The sequence below is a fragment of the Hibiscus syriacus genome, unplaced genomic scaffold (genome assembly GCF_006381635.1).
Source record: "Hibiscus syriacus cultivar Baekdansim isolate YM2019G1 unplaced genomic scaffold, ASM638163v2 tig00002237_pilon, whole genome shotgun sequence".
In the NCBI taxonomy this organism is placed as follows: Eukaryota; Viridiplantae; Streptophyta; class Magnoliopsida; order Malvales; family Malvaceae; genus Hibiscus; species Hibiscus syriacus.
Genome location: NW_024061918.1, coordinates 11,266,598 through 11,276,608, shown reverse-complemented (window position 1 = coordinate 11,276,608; position 10,011 = coordinate 11,266,598).

Below are 10,011 nucleotides of genomic sequence, written 5' to 3'. Positions count from 1 at the left end.
TGGAGTTCTTTCAAGTTCTTGTGAGGGAGATTAATCTTCACACTCCAATTTGCTTTTTCATCGCGACAGGGAGGGTTGGTTAGAGCCATATTATTGTGTTTGCCTTTTCATTGCGACAAGGAGGGCTCGATAGGACATTATCCATCAATTTTCCATATATCCATCTACACCATCAATTATCTTTACCGTTCACCTTCATAAGAGAGATCTTTTGATTTTTTGTTATCTTACTTTATTTTCAATTTCTTTATCTTTTGTTTATCTTGTTTAATCTTTTTTCTTACCTTTTTTCCAACACCTAAAAGAAACCCTAAAAACCCTACTTGCTACCACCACCTTCCCCTATTTATTCCTCATTGTTCTTCATCGAGTCTAGAGCTTTCTAGGTTTGATTCTTCAACAAGAGCAATGTTCATTAACCCGCCACCGTTTCCCTATCAACAGTTTGGCTTCAGGCTTGAGGTTGACTCTTTCCACCTTCCACTTAGTACCTGCAAAACAAAGGTCCTCTAAGAGTTCTTGGTGACTTTGGGGTGTAACATTGTCATCGAATGAAATATGAAGGTCAACAACATCCTTCAAAATATAAAATTTATTTATTGCTACAACGGTGATCTTGATGTTAACACCTCTTTCCGCCATAGTAGACTATGTGGGACTCATTAGATGAGTGTAGAACTCTCTTACTTGTGTGACAAAGATCGAACCAGGATAAGAAGTGAAACTTTCCCAGTTTTCATTGGAGATAAACTCCATCACTTCTTTATTTAAACCCTCCACATTATCTGAGGGAAAAATCAGCCCTTGTTCAGGATATACCTTTCTATCCTTGAAATTATTAAACCTTAAGTACGCTCCCTCATCAAGAAACCATTCGATTTGTAGGGTTTGAGGAGCACAAGATGTGCAGTAGCGTTCTTGCACTGAGGCATTGTGGAAGAGAAACAAAAAAGTTATAGCTTTTAGGATTTTGTTACTGTGAAGAAAACAAGAAAAACAAGAAAGGGAAAAAAGTTTTCGTTCAAGGGAAGATGGAAAAAGGTTGAAGACAGAGAGTTATGAAAAGAAAGCTTAAAAAGTGGTGGGGGTAATAATGAGGGTGCAATAAGAGATTTTTGGGGAAGAGATGATATGTGATTAGGATTAAGTGCAAGGTATAAAGGGGAGAGAGAAAATAATAAAGAAAGGAGTTTTAAAGATTTGGTGGAGTTATAAAAAGTGAAAAGACAAAAGTTTCCCCCTTTTTTTCCTAATCTTCACACCACCCTAAAGTTAAGGAGAGTGTTTTTTCTTTTTAGTTGGTTCTATTAGGGTAAATATAAAACCCTAAACTCAAATTAGAAAGTTCTTATATCCACAAGCCAAGCCTCTATCTATATCTGAACAAAAGGATTGGCGCGCGACACTAAAAGAATTAAGGTTAAATAAATAATTAAAAGAAAAAGAAAATAACAATTGTTTATTTATCTACTAAGCTATGCTAAAAATATAAATATGTTATAGAAAAATGAAAATGAAAAATACAAGGAAAAGGGTAGAAAACTCTCATGCATCTTGGAGAAGAAAAGAATACTTATCACGCATAATAGGGGCCCCATTATAAGCCTTCAGTCTTTGACCCTTGACCTTGAAGGTTGTACCATCGTCCAGATTCATTATGTCAACTGCTCCGTGAGGGTAGACGTTGTGAACTTGGAATGGGCCAAACCACCTTGACTTCAGCTTCCCAAGGAATAACTTTAACCTAGAATAGTAGAGTAACGCCTATTGCCCAAAATGCTTTATGCTTGAGCTATACTGGGAGGTGACATGCTTTCTCGTAAAACTTAAATAGGGATATTCCAAGGGGTGTCTTGAAGGCAGTTCGGTAAGCCTATAATGTTTCATCAACCTTTTATGACCAATCCTTCCTTTTTGGATTCCCAACCTTCTTCAATATATGTTTTATCTCATGATTGGAGATCTCAACTTGCCCATTCATCTGAGGATGGTATGATGTAGCAATCTCAAGCCTCACTTCATACCTCTATAATGCCTTAGCAATCAGTTTGTTATCAAAGTGAGTTCTGTCATCACTTATGATGGCTCTTGGAGCTCCAAACCTTGTACAAATATGCTTATGAAGGAACTTCAGGACTGTCTTGTCATCATTCCTTGAAGTAGCTACTACCTCAACCCATTTGGACACGTAATCGATGGCAAGCAAAATGTACAAGTCACCAAAAGAATAAGGAAATGGGCCCACAAACTCTATACCCTAAACATTAGAAAGCTCAACCTCTAGGATATTTTTTAATGGCATTTCCTTTTGCCTAGAGATGTTTTTCATGCGTTGACACTTGTCACAAGCCTTATAAAAATCCTGCGCATCTTTGAAAAGATAGGGCCGGTGGAATCCTGATTGGAGGAATCTATTGTTGCTGCATGGTAGTGAAAAGGATCTCTTGTTGCTCTTTCCTGGGGATACATCTTCGTATAATTTGGTTAACACATTGCTTGAACAAATAAAGTTCATCCCAATAATAGAAGCGCACATCATGCTTGAACTTCTTCCTACCTTAGCTTATCAAATCAAGAGGTAAAATACCACTAACAAGAAAATTAACAATATCAAAATACCATGGAATTACTGTAGCAATTAATATTTTATCATTAGGGAAATCCTCCTTAATTTCAATGGTATCATTGTTATGGACCTCATTCTCTAACCTAGAAAGGTGATCGGCTACATGATTTTTGGTGTCCTTCATACCTTTCACTTCTAGGTCAAACTCTTGTAAAAGGAGTATTCACCTAATAAGTCTAGGTTTTGCATATTTTTTAGTCACTAAGTATTTTATGGCCGAATGATTAGTATGTACAATAACCATAGTGCCTATCAAGTATGACCTAAACTTATCAAAGGAAAATACCACAACCATCAATTCTTTTTCAGTGATCGTGTAGTTGATTTGTGCATCACTTAAAATGAGGCTAGCATAATAAATAACATGGAAAATTTTACCTCGACACTACCCAAGCATTGCTCCTACTACGTAATCATTTGCATCTCACATAAGCTCGAAAGGTTTGGTACAATCTAATTCAACAACAGTAGGGGCTGTGATGAGTCTATCTTTAAGTTCTTTAAATACGATGTAGAAATCATCATTGAAAACAAAACCATGATTTTGATGTAGAAGCAAACATAAAGTCTTAGAGAAATCATTTATGAATCGTCTATAAAACCTTGCATGTCCTAAGAAACTCCTAATTCCTTTTTCTTTAGTCAAGGGAGATAATTTTTCTATCACTTTGACCTTCTCCCTGTTGACCTCTATCCCTTTATTGGAAATTTTGTGGAATAAAATTATCCCTTCAGTCACCATGAAGTGACATTTCTCCCAATTGAGAACTAAGCCAGCATCTTCGCATCTCTTTAACACTTTTGCTAGGTTACCTAAACACAAATCAAAATCATCTTCAGATAAAAAAAAGTCATCCATTAAAACTCTAAAAAGTCTTCCACCATATCTAAAAATATTGCCAACATACATCTTTGAAAAGTAGTTGGGGTATTGCACATACCAAACGGTATTATTCAAAATGCATATATGCCGTAAGGATAAGTAAATGTGGTATTCTCTTGATCCTCTGGTGTTATAGCAATCCGGTTATATCTTCAGTACCCATCGAGGAAGCACCAAAAACATTTCCCCACTAACCAATCCAACATTTGATCAATGAATGGGAGAGGAAAATGATTATTCTTTGTATCTTTGTTAAGCTTGCGATAATCCATACATATCTTCCATCCCGTAACAGTTATTGTAGATAAAAGTTCATTGTCTTCACTGCTCACTATGGTCGTTCCACCTTTCTTGGGTACACATTATACTGAAATGACCCATGAACTATTGAATATAGGGTAAACAACTCCAACATTGAGCCATTCGATGATCTCCTTCGTCACTACCTTCTTTGTGATATGATTTAGTGTTCTTTAAGGCTCGACAAAATTGTTGTGGCAATCTTCTAGTATAATCTTCTACATGCAAATAGTGGGACTTATCCCCTTCAAGTTAGCCATGTTCCAACCTAAAGCTCGCTTATGTTGGGCTAGAACATTAATCAAGCAACGTTCCTATTCAGGCTTAAGACTCGAAGAAATAATCACAGGTAATGTTTCATTGTTACCCAAATATTCATACTTAAGATGAGGTGGCAAAGACTTTAATTCCAAAGTTATAGCATGCTCAAGGGATGGTTGTGGGGGTAAACTAAGTGAAATCAATAGGTTTGAAATGTGTACATGGTTTAGTTGGAAGCAGACTAGACTGTTGCACCTCCAAAGGTAATTTCGCGATCTCTTTATCACCATCTTCATTAAGCTCTCAATAATCCTCGATAAGTAGGAATTTACTATATCAGAATTCTTCTGCTCCTTCTTCCTTCATTTACTCTATGTCAAGAGCATATTGACACTCTTCATGATCATCCATATACTTGAGAGTGTTAAGCACATTATGGTTATGCTCTGGTCAGCAACTTATATAGTGAATTCACCATTCTTGTAATCAATTAGAATTCGACCAGTGGTTAGGAATTATCATCCCAAGGTGATGGGTGCATTCGCATCTGCTTCACAATCAAGAATAAAGAAGTCAGCTCGAAAAACAAATTTATCTACCTTTACCAATACATCTTCAATCCTTTTTTTAGGTCGAACATACGATCGATAAGCTAATTGCAAGATGATAGTGGTTAGTCATGCTTTTCCTCTCCCTAGTTTAAGAAATACAAACTTAGGTAACATTTCACACTAGACCCCATATCACACAAATCCTTTCCCATATAAGTATCACCAATTATGCAAGGAATGATAAAACTGCCAGGGTGTTTATACTTTGGTAGTAACTTGCTCAGCACAAAACAACACTCATTTGTTGTAGCAATAGTTTCATATCGCTCCACCTTCATCATTTTTGTAACAATGACCTTTAAAAACTTCACGTATATAGGTATTTTCTCATTAGCCTCAAGAAAAATGACATTAATATACAGTTGGTCAAGAACATCAACAAATTTCTTGAATTGAAGCTCTTGATTTTGCTTCTTCAATCATTGAGGGAAGGGTTGTGGGGGTCTAACTTTTTCCATAACTGATGGAGTCTGTTCTTCTGCTATAACATCTTTATGTCCTTCATCAGTAGATTTACTCGTCTACCCTTCATTTCTGTCACAATCTTAACCTTATCAGCTTGTAACTTAGGTGCTTATTGGAAAAAATTGGGGGATAAATTTGCAATGATTTCCCAACCCAAACTTATCTCCTTTGTTGATTTGTGTTCCACTTTTCAAAGTAATATCACTACACTACTCTTTTCTTGGAGCTTTAGTGACTTTAGTGTCACTAGGCAAACTTCCTTGAGGACGCACATGTAATGCTTACTCGATCTAACCCACTTGAGTCTCCAAGGCCCTCAATGATGCTCCTTGACTTTGTAACAAGGCTTCATGATTCTTTATAAATGTGGCATGGTCTTGCATTAATGATCTTGTAGTTTCCATAAAGTCATACAAAGTGGCTTCCAAGGAAATTTTATTCAAAGAGAATACTGAAAACTTATTAACATTTTTCCATGGCATATTTTGCTGGAAACCTGGGGGTTCAGTCGTAGTCTGCTGCCAATTTGAAATACTTGCATTATTAGTCCCTTGATTTCCCCATGAGAAGTAAGGGTGCTGGCACAATCCTGGATTGTAAGTGTTTCAATATCAATTTTTGTTGCCTCAATTGAAGTTCCCCATGTAGTTGGTAGACTCATGGTTTTCAGGGCACTCACTTACATGATGGTTTCCACGACATAGAACACAAGAAAAGCTTGCGAACTTGACCCCTTACTTCATTTGACGTTGTAAATTCTTCAACATATTGGTGAGAGTGGAAAACTTGACCCCTGGTTTCTATTGAACCGGATGGAATACCACTCAACCATGTTCTAGCACGACCACACAAGGAATAAGGGAATAATTTGAGCTTCAATACATATTCATGCACTCCTTGTTGTCGAAAAGAGTCACAAACTTCCAAGAAAGCTCTAATATGAAGCTTTGTATCTTCATTCAGCATACCTCCAAATTGTCCTATCAAGTTTTACATGTTGAACATAACTGGTATAAGTTAGAAGTGGGCTGCCTGGATCTCGAGAGTTACAATACTAGGGTTTAAATTATTAAAAATAATGTTTATATGATCTCTAATAACATGTGGATGAGCAATAATTCTTCCATTAGGATTTACTACAGCATCAGGATATTTCTGATCCTCAACATTTTGATCATCTTTATTTTTGATTCCGTACGTGGCTCTTTGAGTTTGCTGAGCACATCTTCTTTGTCAGAAAAATTACTCAATTTAAGGTACTAATGGAAACAAAGGTTCCTCAACAATCCTTCGGGTCATACAATAGTATAACCCCTAAAAAACAAAAATAACTACTAAATATATACAAAATCTAAGAAAGAAAATAGTGCATAAACAACACTTAAAATCACCACTTGCCAATCCCCGGGAACGACGCCAAAAGCTTATTGCGTGTGATAGTGTGCTATTTTAATACACAATTTATTCAAGTATACACATCGAACAATTAATAAAGTGATGAGTGAGTATCATCTCCATAGGGATTAGGGGGATTTCGAGTAAAGATTGTGCACTTGAAATATTAACAAACTAAGTAAAGATAATATGAACAAATGACTGTTAATGTTGTGAAAAGTATCAATTTAATCTAAATGTTGTGGCAAAGCTTAAATGAGAAATGTTGTAACAAAACTGTAACTTGAGAAAAGCTGCAGAAATAAGATCACAATCTGACCTCACATGAATGAAACTACCATTAAGGCTAAATAGTTAAGTTTACCTTGGAATCCTATGTCTTACCCTCAATGAATATCAATAATTTCCAGCCTACACGATGTTCCGCAAAGTTTTCTAAGCTGCTTCTAAACTACCTCTAGCAATAAATCTGACAAAATAATGTTAAGGCAATACCTCTTAGTGTAAACCCTAGCAAGATACTATCGCTTACGCTTTACTCCTCTTAGTTGTTGAAACTTTATCCTTATCTCTAAGGAAGTTAGGGTTTCTCTCAAAAAATCCACCCCATTATTCACATAGATCTAGGATTAACTCTCTCGATATCAAGCATCATAGAAAGATAAAAGTTTTCTCTCGAAAGTTGTTACATATCCGAACAATAAAATAATGAACAAAGCATGAAGGAAAACTGAAAATGCTACGACATTCATAAAAAGAAAACATATTCATCCAAAATAAACCCAACCCAACTTAAGTTAGTTCATGGATGGGTAACAAACATCCATAATCATTCATTTAATACAACCCATTTCAGAAATAAATGAAGGATATAAAGGCAACAAAAGGAAGGAAGAAGACTCCCAAGAAGAGAGCTGCAGTGGAACATCGTCAACCAGCCTAAGTACTGTTGCTTCTCTCAAAGCCCAACAAGCTTTATCTCATTGGAGATTTAATAATGAAGGTCACCTCGTTGGAGAAGAAAAGGTTGAAGAGTGGCCACCTCTTCTTTTTCTCTTTTTTATCTCATGCACTCATCTCCTATAAATGTGGTGCCATTTTACTTTTTTATAGTGGGGGTTCCTAGGGCTTTCTACCCTCATTCTTAATGTTACCATAAGGGAATATACCCTTCACGTGTGGGGTCAATTGGCATGTTTCACATGTGGGTTATCAAAATAAAATATCTTCTTTTGTCTTTTAATGTGCCCAGAAATGCTGTCGCTTTTGCTGCAGCATAATCATTCTCTCCCCTTAACTTTCCTTAAGCTACTTGCACATCGCAAACTTTCCTCAAGCATCATCAATTCCCGAAAAATAAAAATTAAGGAAACAAAACATCACCAAATGCAAATGAATATATTGTATGCAGCTATGTGCAATGAAATGAGCTTTTAAACAACCAATAACCTAAGTAAAAATGCATGAATTATAACCTTTTTATGGGATTATCATCCGCCTTCTATGCCAGTCAGCTCCAGATGCCGCACGAGGTTGTCACACACCGTTGATCAACAATCCATTTTGGAAAAAATACGAGAAGAAATCAACAATTAATTTTGGAAAATATACGAGAAGAAATCAGATTTTTCGGGGATTCAAATCCATTTCCGATTTAATGTAATAAAATCATAGATTTCAAATATTTTGATTGGAATGTAAAAAGGAAGCTTTTTAGTGTATAAGATTGGGAAAAATTCATGTAAAAGGAGGGGATGGATGCGAGAAAACATAGAGTGGAAAAGGGAATTCGAATACAAAAAGGGAGCCATTGTTACTCAACATTGAAATCAAATAAAGGATATTTTTTTACTTCCATTTTGTGAAGTTTCCAACATATCTCTGACGATCCTGTAAAGGAAAAGAAACAAGTGAGATAAAAATAAAAACAAAGAAAAGAAATTATAGAAATTCACATTATGTTTTCGACGTTTCCAGCGATCAGAGCGACTCCTCAATGGTATGACTGTTGAGAAGACAGAGGAAGGATGGTGTGAAACATACTCCGATATCCAAAAGATCTAATGGTAGACGACAGTGGCTCAAAGAGTGGAAAGCCGAACGATTTTTGTCCATTTTACGGCAACCAGGATGTCTTCTATAGAAATGGGTCCCAGATTTGAGCTCCAGGGTCGAGCCGAGCATCCCCGGGTAAAATAGGCTCTAACGGCCACCGTTGACAATGACCGGCAACCGATCGACCGACAAAAATCATCAGTGGTAAATGTCTGACTGTGTGGAATGAAGAAGGCAGAAGCAATTTAATATTTAGGACATAATGCAAATGAATGGAAAAGCCACCATTTTAGCTTTTGTACGCGTAAAAATTGAAATCAAACAAATCCCCATGTGAATTTAGACTTTGTTGTAAATCCCCCATGGTCCTTCAACTATTATGGGTAAAATCTTCCCAAGTTACCTTTGATTTTGACATCCTTTACTTGAGTTTACCTTCTTATAATTTTATCTTAGTTTTGATACATAGTTCTGATTTTTATTATTTTAGTCCTAATTTAATTTCACTCATGACTTACAGGATACATTCATTTCATTTCGTTCTCTTTGACTTAATTATTTATTTTATTTTTTCATCTACGTTTTTATGTTTTTATTTTTTCACTAACTTTTTTTTAAATTTTTTTCAGGTTCCTTCCGTATCAATTTTTTATTTGGTTCATTTTTTAATTGAAGCACCAATCTTTTATTTTTTTTATTATTTAGTTTCAATTTTTTCTATAATTCACTTACTCTTTCTAATTTAGTACACTTTTTAAATTTTTTTAATTTATTTATAATTTATATAACCGTTTTAAACTAAGTTTTCTTTCGTTTTGTTTCAGGTTTCCTCTAATCAAAACTACAATTTTTTTATTTCTTATTTCGTATATAATTTATTTATTTATTTATTCTTAACTTTTGTCTTTTAGAGAATCCAATTAAATCTCAATTGATTGTCAAAGGTAAATAATTCAGATATAATTTAAATTTCTATTTTTCGCGATTAAGACAACCTGATAATCGTGTGGTACCGAAAAGGCGATTCAAGGGCGCTCATCCTTCGTCGATCGTAAATGACTCCTGAATTCGACACATCTCTAGTAAGACATAGACCAGTAAATGGTAAGTAGGTGTCCGATCTACCTAATTTAAAAGCGATCAGTGGCGACTCCATCCTCACAATTCCCAAGTCGAAGCGCGAACGCGGTACCACCTGAAGGACCATTGCGACACGATCGATAGACATCCTAATTTCAAGGACGTCCTTTGATTTAAAATTGGAAATGGAAATGGCGATGAGGGTTATAATGTGGAATATATAAGAAGGTTGGGGTTTACAAAATAGATATAGTAGTAGAAAGCTTACTTTGGTGCCAAAGAATAGATATGGTTTTGTGTATTTGGTCATGGGGGAGCGTGGGATGTAGGGTCAT